The sequence below is a fragment of the Eucyclogobius newberryi genome, unplaced genomic scaffold (assembly GCF_026437365.1).
Source record: "Eucyclogobius newberryi isolate DKJ021-1_F unplaced genomic scaffold, fEucNew1.0.hap1 SCAF_16, whole genome shotgun sequence".
NCBI lineage: Eukaryota > Metazoa > Chordata > Actinopteri > Gobiiformes > Gobiidae > Eucyclogobius > Eucyclogobius newberryi.
The window spans coordinates 31,380,275-31,402,169 of NW_027315790.1; the positions used below are offsets into that span (position 1 = coordinate 31,380,275).

General features: G+C 46.1%; 1 protein-coding gene across 4 annotated transcripts in view; it reads right to left on the bottom strand.

The window, feature by feature from the left end:
• Positions 1 to 21,895, bottom strand: part of LOC140362194 (uncharacterized) — a 78,834-nt gene that overhangs the window by 44,453 nt on the left and 12,486 nt on the right. The gene's annotated exons all lie outside the window — the stretch shown is intronic.

Consider the following 21,895-nt stretch of genomic DNA (forward strand, 5'->3'; position numbering starts at 1 on the left):
TGGTGGAGACTTGGTTTGGTCCTGTTCTAGTCCTGGTGGAGACTTGGTTTGGTCCTGTTCTAGTCCTGGTGGAGACTTGGTTTGGTCCTGTTCTAGTCCTGGTGGAGACTTGGTTTGGTCCTGTTCTAGTCCTGGTGGAGACTTGGTTTGGTCCTGTTCTAGTCCTGGTGGAGACTTGGTTTGGTCCTGTTCTAGTCCTGGTGGAGACTTGGTTTGGTCCTGTTCTAGTCCTGGTGGAGACTTGGTTTGGTCCTGTTCTAGTCCTGGTGGAGACTTGGTTTGGTCCTGTTCTAGTCCTGGTGGAGACTTGGTTTGGTCCTGTTCTAGTCCTGGTGGAGACTTGGTTTGGTCCTGTTCTAGTCCTGGTGGAGACTTGGTTTGGTCCTGTTCTAGTCCTGGTGGAGACTTGGTTTGGTCCTGTTCTAGTCCTGGTGGAGACTTGGTTTGGTCCTGTTCTAGTCCTGGTGGAGACTTGGTTTGGTCCTGTTCTAGTCCTGGTGGAGACTTGGTTTGGTCCTGTTCTAGTCCTGGTGGAGACTTGGTTTGGTCCTGTTCTAGTCCTGATGTAGACTTGGTTTGGTCCTGTTCTAGTCCGGGTGGAGACTTGGTTTGGTCACGTTCTAGTCCTGGTGGAGACTTGGTTTGGTCCTGTTCTAGTCCTGGTGGAGACTTGGTTTGGTCCTGTTCTAGTCCTGGTGGAGACTTGGTTTGGTCACGTTCTAGTCCTGGTGGAGACTTGGTTTGGTCCTGTTCTAGTCCTGGTGGAGACTTGGTTTGGTCCTGTTCTAGTCCTGGTGGAGACTTGGTTTGGTCCTGTTCTAGTCCTGGTGGAGACTTGGTTTGGTCCTGTTCTAGTCCTGGTGGAGACTTGGTTGGTGGAGACTTGGTTTGGTCACGTTCTAGTCCTGGTGGAGACTTGGTTTGGACAAAAATGAATACCTCAATATTTTTTGCATCATCTCATCACACGATATTTTAACAGTGCGCGTCGGGAAAGTGCTAAACCTGAACCTGCAAAAGTCTCAGTTGAGGTGCAAAGACATGAACATAGCACAAAAATAGCCTCAAAAGTGCAGACACATCACTTTACACACTCGTTTGGAGGATTACACAGGGCGTTTCGCTCACATTCGAGCTCATTTTGAACCATTTTAAGTACGGACGATATCATCAAACATCAACAACAATTGCGGCGTCACACGTTTGTTTGTACATCTTCACTACGACTTTCAAGGTCGCTCGAACATGCCTCCGTTTCCTCGTGTCCAGAGTCGCCTTGAAAACCCTTGAACGTGCGGTAATAACGGGAGAAGACTTGACTTGGGCGAGAGCAGTGCGACGTCGAGGAGCTGTCAGCGCCGAGATCGCTTCACTCTTCCTGCCGTGCCTTTCCCCGCCGCTCTTGCAGAGACGGCGCGCTGGGCTAAAATTAGATTAATTATCTACGGCAGGCGAGGGCACGGGAGGAAAGTCACGTGACCCGCGAGCCCGAAATACGACACGATGTGGAGTGGATTCACGCGGGGGCTTCGTGGGTCTGCGTTCGCGGGTAGGAACGCCGAACGATCGAGAGAATGTTTCTGTGTGACCTCGGATTTGACCTTTAGAGAAGAGGAATAAAACGGAATTCCCTTTCTGAAATTCTTATGTTCAAGAGGAGAAAAGTGCGTAAAACGTGTGGACAATTGATAAAAATGAACTGTTGAAATGTGATCACGAATGTCTTTCTTTTTAAATGTGAATTGGGAAACTGTGTGGCGTTTTCTAGCCTTTTCTAGCTCTCGTTTCCTGAAATGTTCCACAGTACGGCTTTAAGCTGTAGCATTATCAAGTTTTAATGTTTTTATTGCTCACAAATAACTCAAAAACAGGTCAACGTCTCCACAGATCTGACCTGTAACGTGGCCTAATGGCGTCGCATGTCGTTTAAAAAGTTTAAATCTGAACTGTGGAACATTTCTGGTGAAGTAATAACATCGCCATGGAGACAAGCAGAAACTTTCAATGTTATATCCGATTACGTCGGCTAAATTAGCATCATTTTTACCATTGATTCACTGATTAATTATGACAATTAAAATAATCTAAGTCACATTTTCATGATTGTAATAGTTCTCGAGACTACATAGAGTCCAAAACACATTTAAGAAATACCTTTTTATAACAAAGAATTTAGTATTATTATATTGAATTGTCAAAAGAATAAACCATTTCGAATTTTCACTGCAAAATGTACATTAGTCGTAATAATCCTTTCGCTTCAGTCGCCATATTTCAACCTTTATTTAAAAAGTCTCGATGTGCAACAGAAACAATCCCTTGACTCGTTGATTAATCGAAAGGTAAACACGTCCACATCTCCACAGATCTGACCTGTAACTTGACTGCTTGTCCCCCACGGAGCTAGATACACACTGTGGAGTCAGAAAAGTTACATAATGCACCTTTAATGGAATGACGTAAGTTCAGTTATCATCATATTTACACATTCGGGAGGTAAAACATACGACTGACAAACAAAAACACGTGTGGATGATCCCGTGCACATAATCACATCAGAAGAGAGCGCCGTGACGTCAGACCGCAAAGAGCCGCAGGATTCTGACACCTGTCAATCAAAGCGTCACCTCTGCCGTGGTTGATGAAGCACAAACATACGACATCATCTCGACCTCACGCACACTCAGGATATACATCCACAAACATCCACAGTTTAAGGCGGATTTCTCTTGTATTTATGGTTTTCAGACGACACAAATAGCACCAGTTAATCTTGAATGACACATATTCTGCATTATCTGTATTATTATTATTATTAAAATTAGTAGTAGGAGTAGTAGTAGCAGTAGTAGTGGTTGTCGTAGTAGTAGTAGTATCTGTATTATTGTTATTATTTCTAGTAGGCCCGAGCCAAAAGAAGAGAATACTTATTAAAACTGTATCCAGGGGCTGTAGGCTTACCTGCGTTTTGAATGGGATGAAAAAATTTACTTTGACACAAACAGTTGAGATTTGGCACACTTATTCTCCATATCACACTGAACATAAAAGCTGATGGGGACATAACTCTATTTCGAACCGTGCGGCCGTGAAAATGTTGAATGATTAAGTAGTGTAAAGTTGGTACTGTTTGTGAGGGAGGGGTGATGTTGGGGGATCTGTAGTAGTTTTTTATCTATTTTTTTATTATTATTATTATTATTATTGTATGTGTATTATTATTATTTGTATTTTTCTTATTATTATTACTCCACAGCAGGTTTATAGGACAAGAACGATACAAATAATGCCGAATGACACATTCGGCATTATTTGTACTTTTCTTGTCCTTTAAACCTGCTCTTGAGTAGTAAAAATAATAATAATACAGATAATAATAATTTAATGAAAAGTAAACAGGCTTAATGAAACTCCTGTGAATTAATGTTTTGATGAGAGAACAATGTTACAACTCGGTTAAAAACTCAGTCAAAAAGTTAATTTAGCATAATATGTGTCGAATGTGTGACTTTTCCTTTTGTACGTAATAAAACTAACTTGACTTCAGTGATTCCAACGTCACGCCAAGACTTCGGAAAGAAAGTTGCACAAATGATAAATAAATAGGAATTGTATTTTAAACACAGAAAAATGCTCACTGAATAAGTACAAGTATAAGTTTCTTTTACACGTATAAGTTTCTTTTTGTATATTGTCTTTATCAACCATAGAAATGACTATACGTGATTATTCTTAGGTAAAATATAGCAGTTTGAAACGGCGTTGTGAAGGGAAAACGTTGGGACTCGCTGATAATTGTTTAAAATACGCTGTGTTGCTTTTCCCGCCTGAACAATGTCTCGCTAACCTTTCCCTCCGTGTCGCTGGCTCCCATCCAAACACTCATCTAATTATAACCTCGTATCTGCAGCGCTCCGATGATACTGCCTTTCTCCTTCTGCGATTCCAGCGTGTGTATTCCTATTGGGAAGGCGAGCGTTTTCGTAGAAACGCTCGATTCTCAGGACGTATAAAACGAGGCCGGGCTCTTGACAACTGCCATTTCGTTTATGTTGCTCGTCTTGTCGTACGCGATTTACCGTAAGAGCGGAACGTGGACGGAAAAATAGACGGACGTGGACGAGATGAAAAGATGAAAGTGACATTTTGAAAGGGTTGAGGCCGAATCCTTCAAAATAAAACGTTTGTGACAGCTGTAGATCCCTGTCAATCCCGCACAATTTATGGAAACAAACGGACAAAACACGCATAAAACTTCCACATATTCACACACATACAAACCACATTAAGATTATAGATAAATGCACGCACTCGCCACTAGGGTTTGACATCACTGGGTCGCTCACGATTCGATGCGACACACGACACACGGCTCACGATACGGTAATATCACGATTTTGCGATACATTGATATATCGCTCATGATATTCTTCTATTTTTTAAAGAACCCGATACATTTTGATAACGTTTTTTCTGTGTTAAACCACGACCTGCACAAAAATTTACCCATTTTAATCGTCAAAATGTCAAATTGTTTTCTTTAAACGAGCGACAAACTTTTTGCTCACAATATCGACGCTGTATCGCCAACTTTAGTGTCAGGATGTATTGATATTTCGATATTTTGGCGCACGCCTACTCAACTTGTGTACAAAAGGCAGACTTTATCAAAGGTCGTATTATTGATCCGTAAAACCATCACAGGAGGAATCTGAATTTTAGAAAAACAAAATGAATGCTGTCAATTGTACCAGTGTTGGATGATGGCATTACTTAAAGCGCCCCCTACAGGTCGGACGACTCACTGAACTAAAATGCAGTTCAGATAAATATATTTAGAATTTTGCTAAAAAATTATAAAAATGCTATCACAGAACAGCAAGTTTTTTAGGTTCACGATGTCACTTCCTGTTTGTAATTGATGACATCACAATAAGAAATTACCCAGCAAACACAGGGCAAATACTCAAATATATAAAAAATATATGAGAGCGACTTTATATTGTTGAATTAATGTTTAGAAAGTCAAAAAAAGTTGTTTCTTTGTGTAAATTCTGCATAAACTTTGACTGGAATGATGTCACTTCCTGTCATTTTCTACAGATCTTTCAATGTTTTCGCCACAAATACCTGCTCGATTGGTGTAAAACTATCGTTTAGATGTACATCAGGTATAAACACACCAAATAAAGTCAAAATCTGAAAATCATAAAAACCTGTCACGGGCACTTTAAGTACTTTACCAATAATTATCGTACTTTATGGCCCAAATGAAGCTATTGACGATCTTTTTAGTGACGCTGCAGGTCATTTTAACAAACAAAACAGGAGCAGGAGTAAAGAGGAAGCCGCTGCGGGTAAAATACATACATTTATCTTCTTTAGTCACACCTCTGCACATGAAGTCTGCCCACTTCCTGCGGCTCGGTCCAGAAAACCCGGAGATGTTCACCACGTGAGCTAAACACCGAACAGATTCTCAAACGCAGACAAAGCGCTCTTTACCTGGCGCCCCCTTTTGTCTGTTTAATTGCTTCAAAGCACAATCGCCGCCGATAAACGATCTCGATCTTCTTCCGAGTCTCTCAACAGTCGCTGACGGACCGCGCTCGCTCTCTCCTTCGTACCGCCGTAATGTGTCGGATTTTTTTCCCGCCGCGTCGATATCCCCCGCGGCTGCACAAAAGAGCTCGGCGCTAAAAATACTCCCTCGCCTCTCCGCAGACGTCGGCCGGATCGATTTCAATAAGAGAGCGCGGGTTTGGTGTGTTTAGGTGCGTGGGTTTGTATGAAAGGACGTGTACTTTGAGGCGCGATCTCGATGACACAATGAAAGAGCGGCTGGAACAGGAGTCGAACGAGAAATAATCAAAATGTTGAGCGTAATTTTGTCAATAATGGTCATAATATGCCAGAATTACAAGCGTGGAATTTGTACTGTTTATGAATATGACGGTAATAATTCACACCAATGCGCTCTACCGTATTTTCTGGACTATAAGTCGCACCTTTTTTCATACTTTTGGCCGGGGTGCGACTTATACTTATATTTATACTTATATACTTATATACTGCGACTTATATGTGATATTATTAGTTATTTTCACACTTGCAACCGCATTTCATACTTTAGTGCAACTTATTTCGTTTTTCTTCTCTATTATGCATTTTTTTTGGCTGGTGCGAAAAATATTGTGTCATATCTCTCCAGAATATTGAACTGCACACATTTCACTAAAACGTAATAAACACAATTATATTTTAGATTTGACCAAACATTTTGCCCATTTCTCCCCATTTTTGTAACAGTTATAATTGTACTTCCTGGTTGGGCATGAGCACAAGAGGATATTCCACAGCTGTTACCTAGCAACCATACTGTAAACAAGAGCCAAAATCCATATAAATGACACAACAGTTATGATTTGACACAATAAGACCATGTTATTTTGTTGAACGATGGTTTAAAGTGTCAGTTAAGTGTAAACTGAACGTCCACACTCGTCCCCTGACCACTCAGTCCCTCCACTGTCCTGCAGACTTACTTTAAAGTGCACTCAATCACAGAACGATCGGACACTGAGCTCATTATGTCGGTGTAATCCCTCATTCGTCCAGGCGTGTTCCATAGTAGAAAAAGCTTCAGTTGTAGTCATCTGGACTCAGTTTGAAAAAATAGACGTTTCGACTCTCATCCAAGAGTCATTGTCAATAAAAGAATTTAGATCGAGAACTCCGATATTAATACTGTTCTGTGGTAAGACCCGCCCATTGGGAGGAGCCTTCCTGAAGTAGAAAAAGTTGTTTGTTTCAACAGAAACTCCCCCCTTGTATCTACCGAGCTAGCCTATTCAGAATTTTAATGGCCTATTAGAATCCTCTTTGTCTTTGTGAGACCCTGGCTCAACCACCCTGAGTACCTGATTAGCATCTAAATGTCCTGGTCCTGGTCCTCTACCTTTCCAGGGGTTCAGTATTCCATTATAAATAACAGGAAGATTAAACCTTAGCCCTCCATTTCTGTTTAAAGAAGGTCTTTCTTTTTTAACAAAAATAGCTTCCTTGACTCCTCTTTCAAACCATCTTTTCTCCCTGCTTAAAACCTTCACCTCACCGTCTTCAAACGAGTGATTAGAGGCTTCAAGATGCAGATGCACGGCGCTCTGTGGTCCTGAACTTGTATTTCTTCTGTGCTGATAAAGCCTCTTGTGTAGAGGCTGTTTTGTCTCACCTATGTACCGTTCTTTACAGCTTTCTTCACTGCATTGGATCGAATAAACTACATTGCTCTGTTTTTGAGTCGGCAACTTGTCCTTAGGGTGAACCAGTTTTTGTCTTAAAGTGTTGCCTGGTTTAAAATAAACAGGGACTTCGTGTTGTCTAAAAATTCTCTGCAGTTTTTCCGACAGGCCAGACACATAAGGGATAGAAACACCCTTCCTTCTCTGTTCAGTTTCCCTTTTGTCCTGCTTCTTGGTTCTCTTCACTCTGTTGAGAGCCCAAGCGGGGTAACCACAGGCTGAGAGGGCATTTCGGACATGTTTTTCCTCTTTCTTCTTGCCCTCTGAGCTGGTGGGCACACCTTGAGCTCTGTGTTGTAAGGTTCTGATCACCCCCAGCTTGTGCTGTAGTGGGTGGTTGGAACCAAAGAGCAGATACTGGTCCGTGTGTGTAGGTTTCCTATATACTTCTATTTGGAGTTTCCCGTCCTCTCCTCTGATCGTGGAACAATCAAGAAAGGCCAAGCGATTCTCCTTAGCGTCTTCTCTTGTAAACCTGATATGTGGGTCCACAGCATTGATGTGATCAGAGAAGGTTTCCAGCTCTTGTTCCTTGATTGTTACAAACGTATCATCGACATAGCGAAGCCACAGTTTTGGGGCTATGCCTGAGAATGAGGCCAGTGCCTTCTTCTCAAAGTGCTCCATGTACAGGTTGGCCACTATGGGAGAGACGGCACAGCCATGAATCTGTCTGTAAAATTGTCCCCGGAATTGAAAGTAGGTGGTGTTCAGACAGATGTCCAACAGTTTGCATATGTGTTAAGATAAGATAAGATAAGATATTCCTTTATTGTCCCACATGGGGAAATTTCATTGGTGCAACGCAGGTAGATACAGAGGTAGATACAGAAGAACAGATCACTTATAGGAAGTCTGAAAAACACTTTCAGTAGAAGATCTCCTATAAATAAATAAAAACTCCCATAGACAAATAAATAAATAAATACCATTGCATGTGATCCCGACAGTAATTGCACATGAATATGTGTCACGACAGCACATAGATTGCACATGAATTCCAACAGCAATTGCACATATGACAGAATTGCACATCAGTATTAGGTTAGGTCAGTATTGCGAGTGTTCAGTACTAACAGTTTTTGTTATAAAGTCTGACAGCAGCAGGAAGGAAAGACCTACGGAACCTTTCCTTCACACATCGAGGGTGGATCAGTCTCTCACTGAAGCTGCTCTCCAGAGCGGAGAGTGTCCTGCAGGGGGTGACACTCATGGTCCAGCATAGATGTGAATCTAGCCAGGACCCTCCTGTCCCCCACCTCCTGCACCGAGTCCAGAGCACAGCCCAGGACGGAGCTGGACTTCTTGATGACTCTGTCCAGCCTCTTCCTCTCCCTCTCTGTGATGCTGCTGCTCCAGCAGGCCACACCATACAGGAGGGCCGATGCCACCACAGAGTCGTAGAAGGTCTTCAGGAGTGGCCCTGTCACTCCAAAAGACCTGAGTCTCCTCAGGAGGTAGAGCCGACTCTGGCTCTTCCTGTACAGTGCGTCTGTGTTATGAGTCCAGTCCAGTTTGTGGTTCAGATGAACACCCAGGTACTTTTATGAGTCCACTCTCTCAATGTCCCGTCCCTGGATGTTCACTGGTGAGGGGGCAGTGGGGTGGCGTCTGAGGAAATCCACCACCATCTCCTTGGTCTTCCCCGCGTTGATGAGGAGGTGGTTCCGCTGACACCAGTCCACAAAGTCCTGCGCCAGTCCTCTGTACTCCGCATCATCGTCGTCCGTGATGAGTCCGATGATGGCAGAGTCGTCAGAGAACTTCTGCAGGACACAGCTGTCCGTGTCATGTCTGAAGTCTGCAGTGTAAAGGGTGAAGAGAAAGGGCGCGAGGACAGTGCCCTGGGGCGCCCCCACACTGCAGGTCCGAGTGTCAGACACACAGTTCCGGGCTCTCACAAACTGGGGTCGGTCTGTGAGGTAGTCCAGGATCCACTCTGCCAGGTCATACTCCACACCAGCCGTCTCCAGCTTGTCCCTCAGGAGCAGCGGCTGGATGGTGTTGAAGGCGCTGGAAAGATCGAAGAACAGAATCCTCACAGAGCTGCCAGGCTTTTCCAGGTGAGAGAGAGAGCGGTGCAGCAGGGAGATGACGGCGTCCTCAACTCCGATGCCAGACCGATATGCAAACTGCAGCGGGTCCATGGCTGAGCTCACGGTGGAGCGGAGGTGGTCCAGGACTAGCCGCTCCAGTGTCTTCATCAGGTGGGACGTGAGAGCCACTGGCCTGAAGCTGTTGAGGTCTTTGGGGCGCGGTGTCTTAGGCACAGGTACCAGACAGGAGGTCTTCCAGACCTGTGGTGAAGACATGCTCCATAACTCCACACAGTTCATCTGCGCAGGACTTAAGGAGCCTGGGGCTGATGCCATCAGGTCCTGCTGCCTTCCTCACTTTAATCCTCTTCAGCTCACTCCTCACCTGTGCTGCTGTGACAGTCAGTGGTTGGCAGGGGGACCGTGTGCTGGGGGGATGGGTGAGTCCAGGCGAAGTGGGGAGCTGATGGTCCGGGGCGGAGAAATGAAGAGGAACGGATGCAGGGCATTGTCCAGCTGTGGAAGAGGGAGCATGCAGCTGTGCAGGGGGAGGGGCGGGTGACTGATCAAACCTCAAGAAGTGAGCATTTAAATCATTCACCCACTGTAGATCCCCCTCTGTCTTGGCAGGGGGGATTTTGAAGCCCGAGAATGAACTCCCTGAATGTTCTTTTGCTGCAGCTGCTCCTCCATCCTCCTCTTGTAGCCGGCCTCAGCCTGCCTGATCTTCCTCCTCAGCTCCTTCTGCACAGTCCTCAGCTCCTCCTTGTTCCCTGACCTGAAGGCTCTCTTCTTCTCCTTCAGCAGAGCCTTCAGTTCACGGTTAATCCATGGCTTGTTGTTTGGAAAACACCGCACCGTCCGGGAGGGAACAATGTTCTCAAAACAGAAGTTGATGTAGTCCGTGATGCACTCTGTGATGGTGTTGATGTCCTCCCCATGTGGGTCATAAAGCTCAGTCCAGACAGTGGTGCTGAAGTAGTCCCTCAGAGCCTCCTCGCTCTCAGCAGACCACATCCTCACCTCACGGGACACCACAGGCTGCCTGCGCACGATGGGTTCATACACAGGCCTCAGATGTACAAGGTTGTGGTCCGAGCTGCCCAGGGGAGGGAGGGGGGAAGAAGAATAAGCCTCCTTGGTGTTGGCAAAAAACAAGTCCAATGTTCTATTCTCTCTGGTGGGGCAGGTAACATACTGGGTGTATGTTGGTAGAACAGAAGAGGGAGAAGCGTGGTTAAAGTCACCAGAGATGAGGAAGAGAGCCTGTGGTGTCAGTTTGGTCCTTTCCTGTAGGGTGGTGTCTTCCTGCAGTCTGATCCTCACCGCTGCTACTGCATCAGAGGTCGGGATGCAGGTGAACAGGGACACGACATCATATGAAACCATGAGGTCATCTGGGTCCAGTTGGAGATGTTTCACTTTATCCACAAAGTTGTGCGTGTTTTCCACATGATGTTCCGAATTCCCCACAAGCGGAGCCAATATAGTTGTTAAATGCTTGGCCACATTGTAATTGATGGAATCTGTGCTGCACACTATGGGTCTGAGTGGAACCTCCTTTTTGTGTATTTTTGGAAGGCCATAAATGCAAGGCATGGCTTCACCAGGATACAGTCTGTAATACAGAGGCCGGTCTATCGCTTCCTCTTTTTCCAGCCTTTGTAAACAGTCTATCACTTTCTTCTTGTAGCCACTGGTCGGATCTCTTTTCAAGCGCTCGTATGTGGTCGTGTCCTCGAGGAGGGTGTGGACTTTGGCTTCGTAATCAGCTGCGTTGAGAATCACAGTGCAACGTCCCTTGTCTGCTGGGAGGATGTTGATGCTATGATCTTTTTCCAGTGCTGAAAGTGCTTTTCTCTCTTCAGATGTGATATAAACAAAGACAAAGAGGATTCTAATAGCCCATTAAAATTCTGAATAGGCTAGCTCGGTAGATACAAGGGGGGAGTTTCTGTTGAAACAAACAACTCTTTCTACTTCAGGAAGGTTCCTCCCAATGGGCGGGTCTTACCACAGAACAGTATTAATATCGGAGTTCTCGATCTAAATTCTTTTATTGACAATGACTCTTGGATGAGAGTCGAAACGTCTATTTTCTCAAACTGAGTCCAGATGACTACAACTGAAGTTTTTTCTACTACTGAGCTCAATACTTTCTCCTCGCCGCGGGTCACGTGACTCTTGGTCGAAAAAAGTCAGTAAAAATGGATTTCAGTCTGACGCGCACGTATTTATGGACTAATAATCACCACACAAGTCTTAGATCTCCCATTAAACAACAAACGGACTGGATTATTCAACATTTTGCCAGTGATGGTGACTAAGCTAAGGGGCTAACGCTAGCAACTTTGCGGCTAACAGTTTATTTAAGTGTGTTTGTGCATATTCTGTCGTGTCCAGTTAAAAACCTGTCGCTGTTGTTTTTCCAACTCTCGCGATGCATTGTGGTCTATAGTGACCCCCAGTGACCATCGCTGGACACTACTCTTCACGATGCATGGTGGGACATTTTGAGCGCACTCGTTTTTCACCTGCTGGACGTTCGGACAGCGCTACGAAACGGCGTCAGCCCCAAACAGCGCCATCTGCGGGACGAGCGTGGACATTCGGACGCAGCCTGTGTCTTCAACGGCACGTCGCACATTGATGACATCACAGAGGGATTCTGTTTTAGAACTCGGCTCTACTTCCTGTCACTTCAAACTCTTATTTTTGCACCATTTGTTCACAAACTGCAACATCACGCACTTAAAACTGTGATAAATATTTACCACAGATTCTTTACTAAGTCATAATTAGACAAACAAGAGAATCTTCATAAGGACTTTAAGCATTTATTATTCATGGACTCCACGCTCTGATGCACAAGAGTCTGACATCACGAATCACTCACACGATTGGGTAGAAGTGTCTTGACATAAATGGACTGGAAGGAGATTCAAACTCGGGCCGGCTAATGTTCCCCACGTTTAAAAATAATATTCCTCCTTTTTGCCTTCACATTGTCCTCACTCCTTTATTGCGGCGTCAGCGTTGAAACACAAATAGCAGCAGAGCAGAGCAGCAGCACTAATCTGAGGAAAAGCTCTGTCTGGAAAGGCTTTGCTATTCCTCCAAAACAAACGTCACTCAGTCCTCGAAATTAAGCGCTTTTTTAATAGTTTCATGCTGCTGCTTTATTTATTTTATCATAAATTGTCCAAAATGGCTGTCATTTTTCTTATCGTAATGCTCTTTACGAACTTTTAACGATGGATTTAGCTGATAAACGTTGTGGGAACAGACTGAATATTGCTGGTCATGACGCGGTTTTAAGTCGTTTTTACCGTAATTGATGTGTTTTATCGATAGTTTATGAAGTGCTTTTCCTGGCTGTGACTGTTGCTTTTTTTAGGCCTTTTTTACGCCGCGTTTACCGAAGCGTGGCTGCTAATCTGTCCCGACAAATACACCCGCACCGCAGTCACACGCCCTGTATCGCGGTGAGTGAGTGCGTTGCCCATTGGACGCGTGGCGGACCTGACAGAAGCCGGACCGGAACCACCAAACCGCCGCCGCCTCACAACGCCCGTCGCCCGCACAAAAGCGAGTTCGTTTTGCCCGTGTGTTTGAGTTCTTCACCGAGACGGAGGGTTAAACGTTACGGCCTCGCGTTGCCAGGGAAACGGGCGGCTGCAGAAGATCCGACCGATATTTTTTATGACATTGACTTTTGTTCGAGCGTCAGGGTCGGGGGGACAAAGAGAGTGATCCGTGATAAAAGAGCTCGCCGCGAGTCCAGAACGTCTCGGCGATAAAACACGTCACGAATACAAACCGTTGGAACCGAAACTGTTTCGTCGTGTCGTTCATCAGCTCGGATCGTTCACTGGACACAATATGTTTCAACAGAGAACAATGACATTTACCCGAAGTCGACCTAACCTTTTTTTTACTGTGACGGCGCCAAACAAACGCCAACTCCCTTCTCCATCTTCGTACAAACGTTTACACTTTTCGAGAGCGTATCGTGGAAAAACAAGTCCACGAAGGTCATTAAGGTCGCATCCACACCGTCGTAACTTTGTGTTTGGACTCGAAACTGTCCCTGAAAATGATTGAAAACCATCGTTTCTTCGCTTTGAGGAACGTTCTGTGGCCAAAGACTTGTCGTGAAGGTCTCGATTCCTTTCGGACTGAACTAGAACCGAGCGCGATTGGACGGCTCGCGTTTGATGTTTTGGAGAAAAGTTTGCACTGACGTGATCGACGTGAATACGTATTGGTTATTGGGTTTTAGAGCAGCAGGAAACGGGAAGTCTAGAGGAAAACCATAGAGGAGATTGATGGATTTAGTGAACGAGGATGTAAAGTTTCATCCACAACTTAACACTTCAACCAAACAAATAAAAACAACAACAATGACAGCAAGAGAAAAGGCAGAAACTCAAGCTTATCCTCAAAAACCCCCAAAACGCTACTGCAAAGGCCAATCAAACCATACAAAACATCACCAACACATGTTCTGAATGTATTTTTCTATGTTTTAATAAAAGAGCTTGGTAAAAGTGGCTCGTTTTAGCTCTTCGCAGCAACCGTCCCGTAGTTTCACTCCTTTGCCTGATAAACAACGCAAAATGACAGATTGGCCGATCGAAGGACAGTTTCTCACAAAAGTATCCAAGAAACAACAACAGCATCCTGACCGTGAGGCGCCGAAGTAACGAGAGAAGCTGAAAAGGTATGAAATATAAAACCACAAAGGCAGCTGGGAAAAGATGGCGGGAAATGCCAAAAAGATAAGAAAAGAAATTGTGTTAAATCCATGAGGAGGTTTATAGCTTTCTGATACTCATCCGAGGTGAAAATGAAAAGAACCTGCAGTATTCGTGCCATTCCATATGTTAGCTATAATGTACTTACTTTGTTATGTATTTTACTTTCAATGGAAGCGTTAGCATGTTTAGCGGCGCCAAGATTAGCTTCAATGCAACCGTGTAGTCGTTTGTTCTGAATAAAGAGCAGGTTTAAAGGCTGATAACAAAAGAAATAATGCATCATATTTATCCTTTAAGTCCAGAAATCGTTCTGTGCATTTCTCCCGTCTAATCACGATCAGCACAACTGCGTGGCTACCTAGCATAGCTTATTATTAACCTGTGTAATTCCCTCTGCAGCCAGAAGATGGCCCTAAACCTCAGTCCGTGCCGTGGGGAACAGCAGAGATACAGATGTTAACTATGGTTTGTTTTTTAGTTCTAAAACACAAACTAAAGGTACTCAATAGCAGGTTTAATACCAAAAATCCTGCATACAGCGGTGAACTTTAGAATATGGAGCACATAAAGGGCAGGGACGACATTCAGGTCACGCGTGTGCAAGAGGTCTCGATCGCAGTCGGTTCTTACCTGGTTAAATAAAGGTTAATCAAACAAATGAATATAAAAATACATGTCAGACACAGTAGAAGAAAAACACAAGGCGACAAAAGTAAAATGCCTGGTTAAAATGAAAGGATTCGAGTAGTTTACGGTGTTATATGTATATAATAAATAACGCCAAACCCGTTTCAAAGCATATTGAGACGTTCATAACATTAAGCTTCTGCGAGATGAATTAGGGTAAATGAATCTCAATGATTTGAATTGTAAAGCGTTAGAGGAAACGCAGCAAGTACAGGATCTATTCACACAAGTATTAGACCTACAAACCGAACACGACCCGGTATAAAAACTCCTCTTTTCCGCGCTCTGACTCAGAATGAAACCGACTGGAGGAGATTTTAAACACATTTAAATCCTTTCATCGGCGTTATATCCGTCCAGTTTTCAGATGAATCATCCAGAACCAGAACTGGAGCGGTACCACAACAGTACAGTTCAGACCCTTTCAAAGTTTCTTAACAAAAACACTCTAAATTCTGGAATTGATGCGAAAATGAAGTGGAACATAGTGTGATTTCACTGGAGAAACTGGGAATATCGCAAAGTATGAGAAATGAAGGAGGCTTTTTCACAGTTAAAGCCCTCAGACACATGTGAGTGACGTCAGAACCTGGTTCGAACACTTTTGTAGTTTGATTTTACAATATTGATTCGATTATGATCAATAATGAGCCTTTGTGACGAGGGAATAATCCTGATTTTCATTTTATCCACAGATATAAACCACAAATAGTCCTTTTTGTGACGCTCAAATACACGTTTTTCTGTTCAGTCTTGAAAATCCAAAGTCGTTGCCTAAAACAATTCACTTTCACACGAGCTCTGGTTCACAAACCGCCGATAAACGCATTACGGTCGACTTCATTTCGCCCTCCGTTTCAGCCTCTCGAACGTCCTGACCATCCGACGCATCCGAACGCCACGGCACCTTTTGTAAGAGCTGCAGGTTCGACTCATCTCGCGTCACATCACGGTTTTCAGTTTAAAGTGAGTCTGATCCACTGGAGGTCGACGAGGTAATCTGTGGCCAAAGACCTGCTCGCGGCGCGCTCAACGGGGAATTATATAAAGCCAATTTCCAGCACCGCCGGGATCAGACGTGTCAGACTGCGTCGGAAAGACACGAATAATGCGACGGGCGAGATTATTAAAGATATATCGCTCACAAACATGGTATAAAAGACAGGTTCACAGCTGGGTCGGGTCATTCATTCTTTACTAATACAACCAAAAGAAAGTAAAAGGTCTCACACATACTTTGAAAAGCCCTTTGTAAGTGCTGGAGGGTCTTTATCTGCTTGTCTCCATGGAGATCAGACACGAGCGTTCCGCGTAAAGAAATAACATCTTACATCGTGCACAGTTCTGTTTCCGGACAGACAATGATCACGAGTGTTGTGTGTAGTTTAGTGTAGCGCATTATTGTATCTAAAGCTGTCTCGTGTTTCCAGTGCATTTCCTTTACGTTATCCTGTGGTCAAAACAAACGGCGCACGATTACGCTCTTTGAAATCGTATATCGCGTCTCAAATGCCACGGACAACTGCAGTGGTTCTTTCGTTCGGGGTAAACGGTGGTGTTTTTTCTTGAAGTGCTTTAACTTAACGCTCGGTATTGACTAAATGAGACGTGGCGTTGTGTGAGGAGCAGGATTTCTGGATGGATGATCTGGACAGGGTTTTGACCTTATCCCGCCCTCTTTTCCCTCGTGATCGGCCACGTCCGTCGTAATGGCACTTCCGGTCCAGCGGGAGCTCCGTTGGTTTGAATGGAGAACGAGGGAAAAGTCTCACGCCTAAAACAGGCTATAAAGTGGATTGATTTGTGTAAAATGTCCAATGTTCATGTGACCAACAAGTCAACAATGCACCGATTCCATTGCCTGACCAGCCGTTCCCAACATGTTTTGACAGACAAACAAAACCGTGAGGGTCTGGGGCTCGACTGCAGAATTTCAATTTCGAGGAGGAGTTTAGAGAAAAGAGACAGAACCAATCACATAAACCCAGAAGTGACGCAAAAAACGCGTCATAGCCCATGTCAACAAGGCGTGTTCCGCGTTGATAGATTAAACTCTTTCCAAATCCAGGTGGAAGAGAACGAGGCAAAAACGTCCTTTTTCAATAGAAATGCCTTTGACGCAGTTTTTTTGCTCTGTTTTTAATGATTTGATACTTTCCTGATTGTTCAAAACCGACGCGAGAGCAGAAGTAAACACTCAGTCACGAGCCGGGTCATGAGCCGGGTCACGAGCCGGGTCACGAGCCGGGTCACGAGCCGGGTCACGTGCCGGCCATCTTGAATGTTTTGGAAAAGGGGTGAAAAGCAACTTCCGTCTTTTCAGTGTGACGCATTAAAACCTCCGCCTGGGATTGAATCGAGAGATTATTGTCCGACGACTTCATTGGCTCTGACTCGGGTTCCAGACCCTTCCGCCTTTGAACAGAATGTGTGAGGGGCTGGCGGGTCAGGCAAGTGATTCCATGGGCGCCCAGAAAACCACTTTTTAGTCTGTGTAGATGTTATTTTCTCTGGAGGTCGACAGCCCGTTGTTCACTAATACAACCAGAAGGAGGACGAGGTCGTGTGGCGGTGCTGAGACGAGCTTCTGGAATGAGGTGACTAGCTTAAGCGTTGTCCTGAGTTGACCCAGTGTCCAGCCCATTGGAACTGCAGCGAGAAAGTCTTTAGCTGCTCAGCACTTTGCCCGTAGAGCGCACTTTAAAAACAAACAAATTTTCAGCGGACTGGGCTTTTTTCTTTCAGGCCATGAACGTTTTTTCCGGTTCAGTTTCCATAAAAACTGTTTTTTAAATCTTTAGCCTCGGCTCACTCTGCTTCGCTCTGGCAGCTCTGCCTCTGATTGGTCGGAGCGGTCACGTGGTATAACTTCTGGAATACACAGCCTCTGGATGTAGCACGCCGCTAAAGGCTAAACAGGTTCAGTGACTTCAATGCATCGCCGTCTTTGCTCCCTGAGGCTCTGAGAAGAAAAGCCCTGGTTTGAGCTGATTCTGTCAGTTTACAGCGGTGCTTCTGTGGGCCCCAGAGAAGACCCCTGAGACCCCTGAGACCCCTGAGGCCCCTGAGACTCCTGAGACCCCTGAGACCCCTGAGACTCCTGAGACCCCTGAGACTCCTGAGACTCCTGAGACCCCTGAGACTCCTGAGACTCCTGAGACCCCTGAGACCCCTGAGACTCCTGAGACCCCTGAGACTCCTGAGACTCCTGAGACCCCTGAGACCCCTGAGACTCCTGAGACCGCTGAGACCCCTTAGACCCCTGAGACCCCTGAGACTCCTGAGACCCCTGAGACTCCTGAGACCCCTGAGACCCCTGAGACTCCTGAGACCCCTGAGACCCCTGAGACCCCTGAGACTCCTGAGACCCCTGAGACTCCTGAGACTCCTGAGACCCCTGAGACCCCTGAGACCCCTGAGACTCCTGAGACCCCTGAGACCCCTGAGACTCCTGAGACCCCTGAGACCCCTGAGACTCCTGAGACTCCTGAGACCCCTGAGATCCCTGAGACTCCTGAGACCCCTGAGACCCCTGAGACCCCTGAGACTCCTGAGACTCCTGAGGCCCCTGAGACTCCTGAGACCCCTGAGACCCCTGAGACTCCTGAGACTCCTGAGACCCCTGAGACCCCTGAGACTCCTGAGACCGCTGAGACCCCTTAGACCCCTGAGACCCCTGAGACTCCTGAGACCCCTGAGACTCCTGAGACCCCTGAGACCCCTGAGACTCCTGAGACTCCTGAGACCCCTGAGACCCCTGAGACTCCTGAGACTCCTGAGGCCCCTGAGACTCCTGAGACCCCTGAGACCCCTGAGACTCCTGAGACTCCTGAGACCCCTGAGACCCCTGAGACTCCTGAGACCGCTGAGACCCCTTAGACCCCTGAGACCCCTGAGACTCCTGAGACCCCTGAGACCCCTGAGACTCCTGAGACCCCTGAGACCCCTGAGACCCCTGAGACCCTGGAATTCAACAACTTACACCACCTGTATGAAGTATGAATCCAAATCCTGATTTTAAATGAAATAAAGTTATGTTTTATACTTTCTAAGAAGGGAATAAGGTGATATTTCTCAACGTTTGTGATATATTCTCAGACATTTCAAATTTGGCTGATAATTAAATCTCAAATAATACGTTTAAAGACGTCATCTGAAAATCGTTGTCGTGATGTATTCACTTTTGTTACTATTGTCCAGCACTAGTTTGTTCTATGGGTTTGGATTTAGTACATTTAGTTTAAAGTGTCCAGAAAGTATTCCAGAACAAGAGAAATAACTCTTATGACCTTATAATGTATTCTATATATTTATACTGTAATCAGGACATGATGTGTGCAAGCTTTACTGATTAATGGTCCTTTTACCACATATTGAGCTGTCTAGTTCATTTAATAATGACCGTTTTGATGCTTAAAATCGGTGAATTAGGAGCTGTGTGAACGAACCTGGCCCTTTTAGCCTCACTCTATTATTAAAGAAGCATTTCAAATGAATCATCTGCTTTTGAACGCGCTCCTCGGGCGTCAGGAACACGGCAAGTGAAGTGTGCCGAGGCCAATTTGAATTCAATCAAATTAAAAAGCTTTTCTAAAAGTCTGTTGAGGTCGACTCTGACACAGTCAAAGCTACAAATGAAACCGTTTCATTAAGAAACCGTTTCATCTTCTGAACAGAAATGTATTTAAAATGTCATCAATCTAAACATCTAAACCTTCGTGGTAAAAGTTATAAAATGTGAAAAACAAGTGCAATACAAACAAAACTCTCTTATGCAGAATCCATCGCCACCCAAACACCACCCGAACACCACCCGAACACCACCCAAACACCACCCAAACACTACCCGAACACTACCCGAACACCACCCGAACACCACCCGAACACCACCCGAACACCACCCAAACACCACCCAAACACTACCCGAACACTACCCGAACACCACCCGAACACCACCCGAACACCACCCGAACACCACCCAAACACCACCCAAACACTACCCGAACACTACCCGAACACCACCCGAACACCACCCGAACACCACCCGAACACCACCCAAACACCACCCAAACACTACCCGAACACTACCCGAACACCACCCGAACACCACCCGAACACCATCCGAACACCACCCGAACACCACCCGAACACCACCCGAACACCACCCGAACACCACCCAAACACTACCCGAACACCACCCAAACACCACCCAAACACTACCCGAACACTACCCGAACACCACCCGAACACCACCCGAACACCATCCGAACACCACCCGAACACCACCCGAACACCACCCGAACACCATCCGAACACCACCCGAACACCACCCAAACACTACCCGAACACCACCCGAACACCACCCGAACACCATCCGAACACCACCCGAACACCACCCGAACACCACCCGAACACCATCCGAACACCACCCGAACACCACCCGAACACCAACCGAACACCATCCGAACACCACCCGAACACCACCCGAACACCAACCGAACACCACCCGAACACCACCCGAACACCATCCGAACACCATCCGAACACCACCCGAACACCACCCGAACACCACCCGAACACCAACCGAACACCATCCGAACACCATCCGAACACCACCCGAACACCAACCGAACACCACCCGAACACCACCCGAACACCACCCGAACACCATCCGAACACCACCCGAACACCATCCGAACACCACCTGAACACCATCCGAACACCACCTGAACACCACCCGAACACTACCCGAACACCACCCGCACCGGCAAAACAACGACGGCAGCATCAAGAGAACAGTGAACAGAAAACCCACCCACACAGACCAAATGTGGGCTTCAGAACAAGACGAACACGAACATACGAGAGGGCGACACAGACACATGCAAGACCAACTACAGCAATGCCAAGATCCAAAATGGGCAAAAGTCAAACACCAAGTCGTCAATAAAGCTAGAAACTGGAGAGAAACCCAGAATAAAGGAGCGTTATAACACGACCTTACATCCGCCGAGTCACAGAGCGCGTACAAAGAGCAAGGAACATAAGACGACTCCTAGGACGCCCAAAAGATCAAATAGAATCCGAAAAACAAAACGAAATACCGTGCAAATCTTGTAAGAAACCACACAACCGAACACGAAACAGGGAGAACTTTCAATCCTCTGGAAAAAGAACACAATTAGAAACGCGAAAAGGAGACCGCGGGACGACTAACCAGGACAGGACAGCAGAGGGCGCACCGGACCGCCGCAAACGCAACAGCCACGCCACGGACCGGGACCATACACGCATCGTTCACCGAGAATCCGACGAATACAAACGCAGGGTCAAAGAAGCGGTAGAGAGCAGGAAACGAGGCACTTTTTCAACTCCCGACAAGTGTTTACTCTTTGCACGTTGCCAGAGAAGTGAGACAAACGTTTCCATGGAGGGCGCTGACCTTCCCTTCTCAACATGGCGTCCGAGCGTTGCCCATCTATAATTCACGGCCTTTATCTTTCCGTGCCGTTTACTTCCATGTGCGCGACTCTCGGCCCGCGCAGGGTCCGGGTCTCGGGGGGAGCGAGGTGTGGCTGGACGAGCCCGTCTCTGCTCTGGTGAATGTAGGTCACGCTTAACGAGACCGGAGTGGACCGTCTTCACCGCAATTATTGAACCAGAAAATGAGTGTAAATGGACTCGTCCATCTAAAGGCGCCTTGGGTCCGTCAGGAACTATTTTTATGCGTAACAACGGCCATAGCACCAGGAAAAGGCTCGATCTCGTCTGATCTTTGAAGCTAAGGGGTTAGGGTTAGGGTTAGGGTTAGGGTTGGGGTTTGGGTTAGGGGTTAGGGGTTAGGGTTAGAGTTAGAGTTAGAGTTAGGGTTAGGGTTAGGGTTAGGGTTAGGGTTAGGGTTAGGGTTAGGGTTGGGGTTTGGGTTAGGGTTAGGGTTAGGGTTAGGGTTAGGGTAGGGGTTAGGGTTAGGGGTTAGGGTTAGGGTTAGGGTTAGGGTTAGGGTTGGGGTTAGGGTTAGGGTTAGGGTTAGGGGTTAGGGTTAGGGTTAGGGTTAGGGTTGGGGTTTGGGTTAGGGTTAGGGTTAGGGTTAGGGTTAGGGTAGGGGTTAGGG